Raw genomic sequence first — 14,688 nt, forward strand, 5'->3', positions numbered from 1 at the left:
ATCCTAAGAGTTCTGAGAAAATGATGGGTGGCCTCCTCCTCAATAAGGTGAATGGGAGGTGATTTCCTGATCGGGCAGGTGGAGTGGGGAGGGGGTGAGCTCAGTCTGGAGGCGGGAGGACATCAGAGGACCTGATTTCTGACTCCTCAGAAGGGATGGGAAGGAGTTCCTCCTCATGACCCCCCACTTCCAGCAGGTAAAGCCACCCCCCTCATCCCGTTCCTGGACCCCCCATTCCAGGTTTCCAGGCTTCTCTGTGTCAGCCCACCCTCAGCTCTTTCCAGACACAACTCTTTGTTTGTGCAGTGTCCCTGGGGATGTGAAGGTGAGGAAGGGCAGAGGGTGGGTGGCCTGTGGCTACGCTGCTAACAATGTGGCTTCCGGGTATTTGTCCCTGGTGGAATAGAACTTTTTTGGTTGTTAAGGGAGAGAGAATGTCTAAGCTCTCTAGAGTATACTAGAAGTGCCTCAAGGTTCTCATAGCCAAAGTCTTTCCTCACACCCTGGGTCAACTGGGGACTATCAGACCATGTGTCCTGATTTTTCTGTCGGAAACTATAACCAGCAACTCATTAGTATTGATAGTGTTAATGACTTCATTACTGCTAAAATCATCCTCAGTAAATGATACTCGGAATGTGGAAGGAGAGAAGGAAATGTGGAAAAGAGAAGGAGAGAAGTGAGAACAGGGCAGGAGAGGCGAGTCTCCAAATCTCAGAAGGAAGTAGAGAGGGGCAGGCGATAAATGGGCGTCCTGCAGCTGGACCAAGAGGGTTTAGGATCCCGGGTGAAGAATTTTAGTTGTTTTCTTTAGGTGGTGAGAGGTGCTAGAAGCCTGAGGTCTCCACGCTGGGACCCATCCTCTCCCTCGCAAACCTGGAGGCTGGCTCAGAGAATGAGCAACACGCACACACACAGTTCCTGCTCCACTCCAGTCAAAGTGTCTAACGTAGGGTGTGCTGAGGAGCCCGCACCCCTACCTGGGGGCGTGGGGCAGGATGGCCCTGCTGAGCTGGACTGAGTCAAGGTCTATGCCAGGTGACATTTAGGCAAGAGGAAATCAGCTGACAGTCATCTAGCACCCAGTGACAGCGAGCCTTTGAATTAACAACCCGTGTAACAGTCTTCACACTTCACTCTAACAAAGAGAAGGTGAAATCCTTCTGGAACAGTATCTGCCACAGTACTTCCTCATAACTCTAGTCCCCACATATGTTTTTGGAAAGACAAACATAGTTCTGTGACCAAAAGAGATGCATAAATGCTGCATTCTACAGCTGCTCTGGAGAAGTCACCACATACGTTAATACATTAAAGTCGCTGAGAAATCCTGCAGTGACTGAACTCTGTTCAACCTAGTATTGCACAAAATTACATCACCAGGGAACACTTTGTTCCATATCATGCTGAGGACAATGGCTCTCAGACATTTTTGCTCACAGTACACTTTCAAATTCTGGAATTTGGGGCAGCACACTTGAAACCAGTAACGTGGGCAATGTGCACGGACGGGTCTGGGGTTGTTCAGCAAGGTCTCTCCACAGGGCAGTCAGAACTCCGTGTTCATTCAGGGCCCCTCAGTCCTGAGGTGAAAGCTGACTTGAACTTGGCTCTGCCCTGATCATGCTTTCTGATAAATTCACAGAACAAAGTCGCCAGCTATTCTAGTAAAGCCTTTCTTGGAATGCCTCAGCATCACAGCACACCTCTTCACAGCCAGTGACCCCACTCTGCAGGACATCACACCATCCACTTAGCTCAGAGTTCTCCCCTGCAGGCATCCTTGCCGTAGTGTGATGCACAGCTGAAGCAAAAATAAATTTTACACACTTTGAAAAAAGTTTGGCAGCACATCCGTCAATAATTTAAACCACACAAGCTGAGAGCACTGGCTCTGGAACTGGTATTCTAAGAAGTAAAGTAGGAGGGCTGTTGAGAAGAAGCATGAGGTTATCTTGGGGCTGATCCTTGCTCCCCAAGAGGCATGGAGGGCTGGGTAGGGGAGGGAGGCAGGGCTACTGGACCTCTGGGAGCCAACATCCAAAGTCCTCCAAAACACAGAGACAGAAAGTAGTGTATAAATCCCATTTTCCTGCTTCCAATTCTTTAAACAACAAATCTTATTGGCAAGGTTTCAGTATTTATTTATTTAATTACATGCTTGTGATTTTTTTTTTAAGCAAACTAGCAGAAAAATATGGTCACCCTTAATTAATTAATCCTCATTAGGGAACTGTGATGTATAGAAAGGCATCAGACAAGAGCAAAGACCCCTGTACCCTCTTCATGGCTCTGCCACTAGATGAGTAAGTAGCTTCACCCCCTGAGGCTCAATTTCCTTAGCAGCAAAAAGAAGGGCTGAATTTGGTAACTTCTAGAACCATTTTAAGGTCGGTATTACTCTGATTTCTAAAATGTGCAAAGGAGGGGAGGGTATAGGTCAGTGGTAGAGTTCATGTCTAGCATGCAGGAGGTCCTGGGTTCAATCCCCAGTACTTCTGCTAAAAAATAAATAAATAAACTTAATTACCTCCCCCGCAAAAAAATTTTTTAAATTTTAAAAATTAAAAAAAAATGATACTGGGAAAATTGGACAGTCAAATACCAAAGAATGAAACCAGACTCCTCTCTTACATCATATACAAAAATCAGTTCAAAATGAATTAAAAACTTAAATTTAAAAAAATGTGCAAGAAATAGTTCTAAAATTAACACCAAAAAAGCAAATGAAGGGTGGTGAACAAAATAACTATTTAATGATTATTACTTACCATTAGCATTTATTGAAAACAATGTGCCTGCATTGTTCCAAGTTCTTTGGATGTTAGTATCTATTTAGTCTAACAGCATCCCTGTGAGGTAGATATTATTATTATTACCTTGTTTTACAGATACTAAGACATTAATCGCTCAGAGAGATTAAAAGGCTTGGCCAGGACAACACTGATAATAAATAGTGGAGCTAGGATTTGAATTTAGCAACTTGACTCTAGAGCTATTATGATTGTAGATTTTCCAAAATAATCAAGCTTCAAAGTACAGTAACAGATGCTGGTGTATCTTTTTATATGAAATGTGTGTGAAATATAAATCTAGAAAAGAAAACTCAAATACCCAAAAGGGGAAGACTTAAAAGGGGCCAATTCGATAACAAAACTAAATTGTCCATCCAGAACACAGACTGAAATCTATTTCACTCGTGCCCCAGTGGCCTGACACTTTGGACCTGGGTTGGTAAGTTGCCATGGCAAGGTTCCAGAGCTGGGTTCAGGAAGGAGTGAGGTAAGCTGCAGGGTGAGCCCCAGAGGGAGGAAGCTGGCAGGCATCCAGGGGAAGGTGGTGTGAGTGGACAATGGAAACTTAGAATCCATGCATCATGGAGCTACTACTAGGAAGCCTAGAGGTCATCCCATCAAAGCTCCCACCCAAATCAGGCATTCCCTTTACAACACCCTGGTGGGTGTTTATCCAGCCTTGCCTGAGCATTCCCAGAGATGGAGCTTGCTCCGATTACCAGAGAACCTTTTCTACTGCAGGACACCTGAAGATGTTAAAAAGCTCCATTCCTTTAATGAGACAAAATACGCTTTATGGTGTTTCTACCCTGGGCCCTGGTTCTGCCTCCAGAGGACCCCAAAAATAACATGTAATTCCTCCTTCTTATGATAGGCTTCAGAAATTAGGAGGCACACTGAGTCTTTTACCAGCACGCTAAAGAGATTGGCCCCTGAGGACATTCCTGCTGGGGCAGGACTTGTCCCATGACTGCCTCAGTTGCCATCCTCTGGGCACTATCAGACTGACCAAGGCCCACAACTTACTCTACTTGGTGGTCCTTTGTAGGACCTAGCCCAGGACCTGCCACACCGAAGTAGGCACAATGTCATTTTTCATTTCAATGCAACTGAACAAGGAAACTCCAAGAGAAAAATACGGCAAAAAGCGAGGGCCTGGGTCCTTGACAGCATCACTTAGGCAGCATTTAGAGCCACGTCTAGACCTGGGATCACTTTCCAGATCCTCCCTGGGGGGAGCCATTTTCACCACATGCTGGAGTTGGGAATATGGGGACACTAATCCCTGCCCAAGACTTGAAAGGGGCATTTTGGGGATCAGCATTATGACACAGTGCTGAGCCCAAGGCCTGGCCCACAGTAGCTACCAGATAAACACTGAACAAATGAATGAGCAATAGCAGCTTATTCTGCACCCACTATGTGCCAAGTTCTTATGTGTATTGTGCATATTACCTGATTCAAACTTTGCAGCTCCATGATTAAAATATTAATATACCCATTTTACAGATGAGGAAACTGAGAATCCAAGAGGTTAGGAAACGTGCCCAAAGTGTCTCACCTATCAAGTGGAAAAGCCATGATTCAAACCCAGACTTGCCCATCTTTAAAGGCCATTGCTTCTAACTGTATCACACTGCTTCCTAAGGGAAAAAATGAAAGAGAGACAGACAGTCAGGGAAACAGACAGAATGACAGACAGACAGGAAAAAGAAAGAGGATGTAAGATAGCTTTTTGAACTATAAAACTCCCTGTAAAAGGAAGCATTGAGACCTGTTTGAGAGGAGCCCTCTCTAGAGAAGCCACATCTAGGTTTTCTAAACTGGAAATCAGGGGTGGAAAATTCCGGATTCTGATGTCCCTGCTTGGCACACAGAGGCTGTTGTGAGTCTGAGTTTTCATAGTTCTGGAGTTCCCTGTGTTTACAGGAACTTGAAGACACAGCTTTGTCCCTATTCAAGTCAAGAGACCCAGGCCAGGCTAGCCATCAAAGTCCACCAGGTTGCACCCTGATCCCTTGGCATCACCTCCTCCACCCTAGGCATTTCCTCCAGGCCCTGCCAGCTTCCACTGTGTCCCTCAAACATCAGCAAAGACACCATTGTCTAGCTTATGCCCCAATTCTGGGCACAAGGATTTTACAGGGCACATGTCCTGTCCTCAGCTTTGTGTTTAACACCTGTGCTAAAAGAAACCACAGCTGGAATCCACTATCCCAGAGGTGCATACACTACTGGGGGACGCTGAGGCCACTTTGCACAGGGTAAGGAGCCAGTCTCTATATCAAGAGAGCAGTGCTCCACAGTCCATTCCCTTCAAATCAGCTGGAAGGATCTGACTTAAAAGACAAGCCAAACCTCATCACTTTCCTGTTCTGCTCGAAACGCTCATGGCTCATCACTGTGTTTAGAATACAAACTAAATTTCCATGAGGCCTGTCAGATTCCCTTGCCCCCCCTACCCAGCCTTGCCCTGTGCCCCCTGGCTCTTGCACCTGTCAATTTTCAGAGTCTCAAACTCATGCTTCTGCCTGCCTTGGGTGCATGCTGGTCCCGCTGTGCAGAATGAGTTCTCTTCTCCTGCTCCAGAGACCACCAACTCTTCCTCTTCCTTCTAAACCTCATGCCATCAAGGCAGACACCTTGTTATAAGCCCTCAAAGCAGCTCTACTCCTTCCCTGCACACTTTAAATTATCTGGGTTTTGTGACTTGTAGTATAATTGACTTAAAATACTATGTTAGTTCTAGGTATACAACATAGTGATTCAATATTTTTACACATAATAAAATGATTAGCACAATAAGTCTAGTTGCCACCTGTCACCACACAAAGTTATTATGATATTACTGACTATATTCCCTATGCTGTGCATGACATCCCTGTGACTTATTTATAACCAGAAGTTTATACCTCTTAATCCCCTTCACCACCTATTTCACCCATCCCCCTACCTCCCTCCCCTCTGGCAACCACAAGTTTGTATCTTTAAGTCTGTTTTGGTTTTGCTATGTTTGTTCGTTTGCTTTGTTTTTTAAATTCCACATAAAAGTGAAGTCATACAGTATTTGTCTACCTGTGATTTATTTTACTTTGCATAATACCCTCAAGGTCTTTCCACATTGTCGGAAATAGCAAGAGTTTGTTCTTCTTTATGGCTGAGTAATATTCCGTTGTATATATACACCATATCTTCTTTAGCAATTCATCTATCAATGAATGTTTAGGTTGCTTCCACATCTTGTCTACTGTAAATAATGCTGCAATAAACACTGGCTGCATATGTCTTTTCGAGTTAGCATTTTATTCAGATAATTACCCAGAATTAAAATTGCTAGGTCATATGATAGTTCTATTTTTAATTTTTTGAGGAATGTCCATACCGTTTTCCATGGTGGCTGCACAAATTTACTCTCCTACCAATAGTGCACCAGTTTCCATTTACTCCACAAACTTGCCAGCATTTGTTATCGCTTGTCTTTTTGATAATAGCCATTCTGACTGGTGTGAAGTGATAGCACAAAGCAGTTTTTAAAGATCTGTTTAGTCAGTCTCACCTGATTTATCTGAGCTCCATGAAACCACAGCCTGTATCCACTGTGCTCAGGGTTCTCCCCTTGGAGCTAGAGTAGTGATGGAAGAAACATTTGAGGGTATGCAGGCATTCTAGACTAGCCATTGGCTATCGCTGGCTGTATGCCTCTGGCAAACCCCTCCCCATCTGGAGGTCTCAGTTTCACCAACTAGAAAATGAGGCAGGTGGGCTGGGTAACCTCCGAGAACTCTCACCATCCCAACGTTCTAGGTTGAACAACTTGAGAACACTTAACAGCATAGCATCAGCTCGAGGCAAAACAATTTTAGAGCAACACCACCCATGAAGGAGGACCCTGGGAATGTAACTCCCTCCCGTGGTATGGGCCGTGTTTACAAAGTAAACCCAAGAAATCACCATAAATCATACCAAGTGGAGCTGCCTGGGCTGAAACACCAAGACAAAAATACCTCCTGGCACAGCAACCCTGGGCCCCACCCAGCCGACGAGAAGCAGAGCCAGCCAGTGCTGCACCCTCTGAAAAGTCACTTGTGGGTTTTTCTTTCCACACTGGGCCCCTCTGCAGAGCTTCTCTCCTACCCTTCAGACCCCTAACCCCTACTAGGACCTTCACTGTTCTAGTGCCTGGCAAAGAGGAAATGACGCGAAAAAAGACAAAAGATTGCGTTCTTAGTCAACCACTTCTGAGATGGATGTCACTCTCAGTATATGTTTCCTATGTTCTGATCTGATCTGTCAAATGGGGGTTGTACCATCTGTTCTAATGATCTTGAAAAAACACAGAGGGGAAATACTTTGAAAATCTTAAAAGGCTATATAACAAATGCAAGGGTTGCTTTTGGCCATAGTTTCCAACCTGCTGGCTTACTAAAATGCAGCCACCAAGAATCTCTGTATTTTATCTGTAACTGGGGAATGGAAGGCTTGGTCACAGAATCCCCAGGAAACCAAGTACCAAGTCACAGAATCTCAGGCATCCGAGTACCAGGCGGATGAATCTTCCTAGACTGGCCCAGCTTGCCCTAAAGGTAGATCGAATTCAAGCTTTTCATCGTGTCCCTGAATCGGGGTCAGGGGCCCTAACTCTGCGCCAGACCCAGTCCTAAGAGATGCCCCTGGGTACAAAAACGCCTGAGTCCTCTGACTCTGGACACGTTGACAGTGTAGCTGAGGGGTTCAGAGCATGCACTCTGACGCCAGACAGTCCTTGGTTGAGTTCCTCTCTGCGCTGACCAGCTCTATAAGCTTCCCTTCCTCTTCAAGGAGACGAGGAGAGCTGAATGACTGACTGACTGACCTCACTGCTACAAGTGATGCACGTGAAGCATTTTGCTTTGTGAACACGTCACATGTTAGGCATTCAAAAAAAAAAATGTTACTGTTATGGCATGTTGTTACTTCTTATTCCAGGGTCAGAAACCTGCTCTCACTCACCCACGCACACCTCCACACACACGCCCTGGTCTTCTCCAAATGCCCTGAGCACTCTTTCCACTTCCTGCCTTGTCCAGCTTTGCTGTGTCCTTCCTGTTTTCCTCTAACAACTCCCTGAGACAAATATTTCTAAATTTACCTTGTAACTGACCTTATTTTACTCAGTATTGCTCAGGACGTACATCTGAAAACGAAAGTTCTGGACAAAAAGTCGTGGTCAGTGAATATACCAAACTCAAGTGCCACTATGGAGACACCTGGGCACCCGAGAAACATGACACAGGAAATAGATTCCTGGCTCTTTGGGGCTGAGGTTTTCAGAACTGGCTTAGCCACCAATGACAATTGCCAACGGATTTAACGTCCCTGAAGTCTTAGTCTTCCTAGCTGTAAAACTAAAATACCTTTTTGCTTGTTTGCTTATAAGCCTTTTCTTCTAGCGAGACAAAAAAATATTTTGCAGAAACTCAGTATGTAAAACATTTAACAGAATAACAGCTCTGGATATAGGAGAGGGAGGGCAGGCTCTTGACTGACAGCCTGCCTTACCTTCACACGGCCTTGTGCCTTTCCTGCATCCCCGGGGCAGCCTAGATGTCCCCACGCGCACCCATAAGGCTTCAGAGAGACCTGCCGATGTGGCTCTTTGTTCCTCAGCTTCCTCAGCTGTTAAATGGGAATAATAACTATTCCTACCTCAGAGGGTTGGCTATAAGAATTTAATGAGTTAATACAAACAAAAGTCTTGGCACAGGAATCTGCAATCATGCAGATGCATCATAAAAACGTGCCCATGCACAGGGAACCATATTCAATATCTTCTAATAACCTATAATGAAAAAAGAATATGAAAAATATATATGCATGTATAACTGAATCACTGTGCTGTACACCAGAAACTAACACAACATTGTAAATCAACTACAGTTAAAAAAAAAAAAAAACCCATGTAAGGAGATTGTGAATTACCCCCAGCACCCCACCTCCACTCTCTTCAGAACACAGGAGGAGATGTGATATTTCTTCACAAGAGGATAAATTCTGTTTCTGTTGAAAGCATGTTTTATAAAACAATATTTCTTTCATTCCTTGATTCATTTGACAAACATTTACAGAGCTCCTATTCAATGCACCAGGGTTAGTATTAGGAATATAAATAGAAGAGACAAAGAAAGAGAGAACTCACATGAACAATGCCAGCCAGGCTGTGTTTAGTAGCTGGTGACCCATGCAGTCATTCATCCAACAAATATTTATTGTGCAACTACTATGACCCAGGCAGCATGCTGAGGACACAATGACAGTGAAGAAAAATCAGTTCCCAGCCCTGTGGGGTTCGCTTTCTAAGGGGTATGGATAGGAGTGGCCAAGGAATTATGTGGAAAGAAAGATCCACAGGAGCTGAGGATATGGGAGGTGGAGTAGAGGGACGGAAAAGCAACCAGAGAGCAGAGAATAAGATAGGACTTCAGCAGAGCTGATTCAAGAGAGGAACAAAGGTGTAGCCCCAGGTGAGGTGGGGCTAAAGGGAACAGTGTGTGCCAAATTATTTATCCAAGGGATTTCCAAGAACACTACTATTTGCTCCTATTAATTTGTTTCTAGGAGGACACATACAACTTTTGGGGGAAACAGCTTTTTATATTTTAAATAAGCTCTTTTATAAACAATTATTGAAAGGTCATTTGACATAAGCAATGTGATTTTAAATAGATCCTAGCATTAATCTTCTCTTCATGAGAAACTGGCCAGGCTCTTGTTTCACAGAACTTCTCATTCTGGGAAATTAGTTTGAAAAAAATTAACTGCATTTAAGGGGCACTGAGTATGACTTTCAATATGGTGCCCAAGATTTGTATTTAGGAAGGAGCTAAAGATTTGGAGAAGATCCAAATTTGGATACTGGATTCTCACTAATTGAAGTTCCTCTCTCCAGACCCATTTCTTCTTTGGCAAAACACGCCTGACGCCTACCACAAAACGGGAATATCACACAAGATAACAGATGCCCAAGTGACCCATAGAAATTAAAGTACATAGAAATTACTCGTATTTATTTTAATATAACTTCCTTTCTTTGTTTCCCTTGCCCCCAAGCATAACAAAATTGGATTATTTTTGTGACTCCTGTTTATTTTGTGTTACTAAGGAAGAATCAATATCTAACAATGGTGTTGCAATTGTCCTGGGCTCACGTGTCACCAAGGAATCTCTAATATAATCTGTCAGGGAAGCCCATTCAAGCAGAGCCTTCTCAGGTTGATCCTAAGATACAAGGTGAGTAGGCTGGTTAAAGACAGCTCTTGGTGAAGCCACTGAGCCAGAGTCTAGCTTCCAGGATTCTGCTGTCTGCCCTTCACACACCACAGAACGCTTGAGTTTATGCCTCCAAACCCACCCCCTCCCTGGCTCTGTCCTTCCCAGTGTCCTCTCCTCCACCCGTCCACCACACCAGCCCCTTCCTTTCTCCCCATCTGAATCCACCGCCAACTCCGTGTGTCCTTCGATTGGTTAAGGTGTCTGACTAGGGGGTTTGGGGGGTTTTATCCATAAAAAGGACATGATGAAAAGAATCTCTACCCCATAGACTTGTTTTCGGGATTAAAGGTGGTCATGCATCGTAAGAACTTCACACAATTTGAGGCAACTGTCAACACTCGAAATCTTTGCTTTTGTGACTATTCCCCGTATTTCCTTCCTTCCCACCTCCCCACCTCCCCTCCCTCTCTGGCTTCCTTCTTCCCTGATCTGTCCCTCAGTGACTCCCTCCTGCCCATCCACTGCCCCACTTCCTCCTGCCTTCCCCTTGTTCCCTGCCCTTGACCTCTGTGCCCCTGCCTCCCCTCACCCTGACAGCTTCGCCAGCCATGAGTCATGCGAGTTTGCTCCCACATTGGCTCCTGAAAGGCTCTGGCTGGGAGGCAGGCGGGCTGCAGAGGAGACACAAGCTGGGGCAGGAGAACAGTGCTGCCAGGGCTGCATTCGCCAGATGGAGCCAGCCCAGAACCTGACTTCACGGAGCCTCCAGGACTTGAACATGCATTTGCGGTGCCACCAGACATTATCTGGGGGAAGGATAAGAGTCCCAGAGTCCCTGAGGACTGGCAGAAAATAAGTTTTGTATTGCCCATCTTTGCTAAATGGGGAGAAAGATTGATTCTGGTCATTTTTAAGCCATTTTATTTAGTATCTAGGAAACTCTCCACTGAGTCTTCTCTCAATCTGCAAGTGCCAGGGCTCTTGGCTGAGCCCTGAGTTCCTTCTCATCTTCCTCTTCCGCCCCTCATTTCTCTCCCAGGCTGAATTTGGCACTGGACTCTAACACCCACTGACTTTTCCCCTCTTCTCTGCGGGACTTGGAACCCCTAGAAGACAATCCTCGGTCCCACGACACTGAAATTGTCTTAGTCCTGTGCATGTGGGTTAGGAGCACATGATCAGGATTCAGACAGACCTAGGATTTAACACTATATTTGCCAATTTGTTCTTGTGACCTTGCACAGAGTGTTTAATTTCTCTGTGGGTTTATTTGCTCATTTACTCATTTGACAAATAATGGAGATGAGTACCATAAATGAAACATTGAGGAACTGAACTAAACGTATTGGGGGAGGGGGTGCCGCAGGGCAGTGTGGAGACCTGTTTTAATGCAGTGAACAGAGATGGCCTAGAGCAGCAGTTCTCAACCTCAGAACCATTAACCTTTTGGGCCCAGTATGTCCTTCCTGGGGTGGGCGTGGAGCTGACCTGAGCATCACAGGATATTTGACAGCATCTGTGGCCTCCACCCTCCAGAAACCAGTAGACATCTCCCACGTTGTGACAACCAAAAATGCCTCCAAGACATTGCCAGTGTCCCCTGAGGAGTGGGAGAGAGGACCAAAATCACCCTGAGTTAAGAACCTGTGGCTTAGAGTATGAGTCACACAGACTTGTGTTTGAGTCTTTCTTCTACCATCTGTTTGCCTTGGTGACTTTGAGCAGGTAACTAAGCTCTCTGAGCCTGTTTCCTCGTGGGTGTGATTTGGTGTTGCTGTGAGGAATAACATCTCTTAGTGCTGTTACGAGGAATAAATGAGATAAATGAGATAACAACGGTCCAATAATGCAGCGGCTACTGCTGATGTCGTTAACACTGCATATCTGGCTCTCCTCCTGGCCTCTGGCCCCCCTGGGGACAAGAACTGGCTCACAACCCTGTCTGAGTCCCCAGCCCAGAGCTCAGAAGCCAGGACTCTTTACAAACCCGGTGAACTTTCACAGCCTAAATCTCCACGTACCCACCTGCTCCACACACACCGCAAGCACACACAGGACAGAGCAGATAATCAATGCTAACCCAGTGACTGGCTTTGATTGGACCCCAAGGTAGTCCCAGTTGTCAGTGATTTGATATCTGATCAGAACTGGGCTTTTCTCGTGAAGAAAGAGGCGGCTCCTCCCTGCCCTGCTAGGAGGAGGCTGTACTCTTCGGGAAGCTCATTCCCCTGCAGGGAGTGGCTGATGAAAGATAATGTTGCCTTTGGTCTTCCTCTTCTCCCTCAAACAATTGAAGGGGCCTTTCCTTTTCCCGTTTGGCTGGTTTGAAGCCCCTGATGCGCTTCTGCGCGTCACATCTTGCCTCTGCGCGGGATCTGTGGCTCAGCCAGCGGACCGAAAAGCATTTCTTTTCAGATGTCCATGCCAATCTGGGGTGAGCGGGTTGGCATCTTGCAGCCTCTCTGGTCCTTCCTGAGCATTTCGTGAGACAAGTTTCCACCCCCACAGAACTGGACATGAGGGAAGGGACAATGTCACACTTTCTCCCAGTGTCCTTATCCTTCCTCTTTGCTGGGGAGTGTGTGATCACTGGCACCCTGTGCAAACTCCACACCCATCCCAACCTGTCACCCTGAAACTCCTTCCAGATCTAATCATCTAGGATTCCTTTATCTTTATAGAGCCCTGAGTAATTCCTCCTTGGCATAGATAAAAGTAAATCCAACAGGCATTTACCTTATCAGTTTCCTCCCTTAAGAAATTATTTCAAACACTCTTCAAGGCCTTGCTTGTCCCTGTGCCTGGCAATACTGGCTCAAGTCCTCCATGGCATCCAGATCCTGCTTGAAGCAATTTTGGCAAGAGAAGATAGGGCCTGGTTAAAATAATAAAACACAACAAAACAAAAAACAGTATTTCCCAGAAAATGCTAATGTATAAGACACTATTCCTGGCACTGTGGTGGCTGCAGTGATGAAGGCAGGCCACTGCTCTGTGAGTGCCCTGTCACACCTGCACAGAAGTGCTCAATGAACGTCTGTGGACAACAACACGGCTCTCTAGAGGGGATGAGAGGACTGACGTCTGTTGAACGTCTGCTGTGTACCAGGACCTTATTGGGCACTCTAGGTCCAAAGGTGAACAACAGACAACCCTACAGACAAACTTAGACCTGGTGGAGACAGGTCTGTCCACAGAAAATGTAGTCAGTAAGCGGTAGGAGAGTGCTGTGAGTACCTAGAGCAGTGGTTCTCAGCCTGGGGGCTGAGTATTTCGAGTGTGAAGACCACAGGACTTTCTAAAAGGGTTAAAGGGTATTTTCCTTTTGCTAAAACAAGCAAACAAACAAACAAAAATCAGACAAGCATCTTTCTTAGATCACTGACTAGAAGATAAACAGAGTGGTAGGGTGTCAGCTTAAAGAACCTAGGATGGGAAGTCCACAGACCTTGTTCCTGACCTTTGTAACCATCATGGACTTGCTAAATGACCTCTAGTCATTTTAACTCTCTCAGCTTCAGTTTCCACATCTGTAAAACGGCTATGAGAGTATCTGATAGGCTCTTCTCACAAGGAAGCTTATGAAAACCAAGTGTGATGTTTCATTACAAATCATACTAAGAGATATCATTTATTGGGTGCAGGGGACTGAAAATGATGTTTTGGTCCTCACACCTTTGGTCTCGGCAAAGCTGCCCTGTTTGTGCCACTTGACAGACATCAGGCCAGAGTGACCATTTATTTTAAAGTATGAGGAATGAGAAGAAATATGAAGAACTGAGAGTGAGAGTCAGGGATTCTACCACCTTCCCACTCCCCTTACCCCCTACCACCCACCCAACTCTCTGCTTCTTCTCTCTCCTCGGCCTCTGCAGCTGCTCCACAATCTGGCTGCATTTCAAAACTTCTTTAAACAGAAACTTGCCAAAACAATACACAGTCCTCTTCAAAGCATGGTCCCATATCATATTTTCAGGAGCCATAGGAGGTTTAGGTGAGAAGGAGTCAGTGTGTGTGGAGGATGCTGGTGACTAGCCAGAGGCCATTACCTGGGGCCAGTTTCCGGGCATTTGGGGTGGGGCTGTGGTGAGTCTTATGATGGACGCCTGGAGGAGGACTGCAGGGAGAGGGTTGCGTAGCTGAGGTTTCTGAGCAGAGAGGAGAAGGATCATGAGGCCAGCATCCTTCCAGGCTGGACAACTTGGTAAACTAGGGTGGGGACCCCAGCCAGCAGCAGTGGGCTTGAAGATCTCTGCAGACGATGCCGACAGCCTTTGTCACTACATCTGACAATCCCAAAGAAGCACAGCAAGACAGAGCTTTCAGGCTGGAAAGTCCATTCTCATACCGCCTCCCCTATTTTTGCCATAAGTATATGCCTTACATACCATTCTTCAATTTTTTTTTTAATGACTCCACTTTTCCTTTGAGGAATTTTAAAGGACATTTAAAAGTCACATCAGTGGTAGAAGCTTCCAGTACTCACCATCTCAGTCCTCCTCTTCTCAGACACAAGGGAAGATTACAATCTCGGTGTCTCCCGCCGCCACCTCCACATACACCGCCTTGAGTTGGGCAGAGCCTCGTGATGCTTCTGGCCAATGGATTGTGGAGGAATTAGTCAATCGTTCAATGAAAACAATTC

The 14,688-nt window shown here is 45.6% G+C and overlaps 1 protein-coding gene across 20 annotated transcripts in view; it reads right to left on the reverse strand.

Moving 5' to 3' along the window:
• Positions 1 to 14,688, reverse strand: part of SH3TC2 (SH3 domain and tetratricopeptide repeats 2) — a 172,123-nt gene that overhangs the window by 15,092 nt on the left and 142,343 nt on the right. For 8 of the 20 annotated variants that reach the window (XR_012505697.1, XR_012505684.1, XR_012505681.1 and 5 more), the window contains 4 exons: positions 14,530 to 14,637; positions 14,093 to 14,329; positions 12,780 to 12,883; positions 7,625 to 11,643 (listed from right to left, as the gene is read on the reverse strand). The gene's annotated coding sequence lies outside the window, so the exon portion shown is untranslated. Of the gene's footprint in view, positions 1 to 7,623; positions 11,644 to 12,779; positions 12,884 to 14,092; positions 14,330 to 14,529; positions 14,638 to 14,688 lie in introns of those variants that run through there. The other 12 variants (XR_006725274.2, XR_012505685.1, XR_012505686.1 and 9 more) reach the window with 9 other exon arrangements.

Source organism: Camelus bactrianus, chromosome 3 (genome assembly GCF_048773025.1).
Source record: "Camelus bactrianus isolate YW-2024 breed Bactrian camel chromosome 3, ASM4877302v1, whole genome shotgun sequence".
Taxonomy (NCBI): Eukaryota; Metazoa; Chordata; class Mammalia; order Artiodactyla; family Camelidae; genus Camelus; species Camelus bactrianus.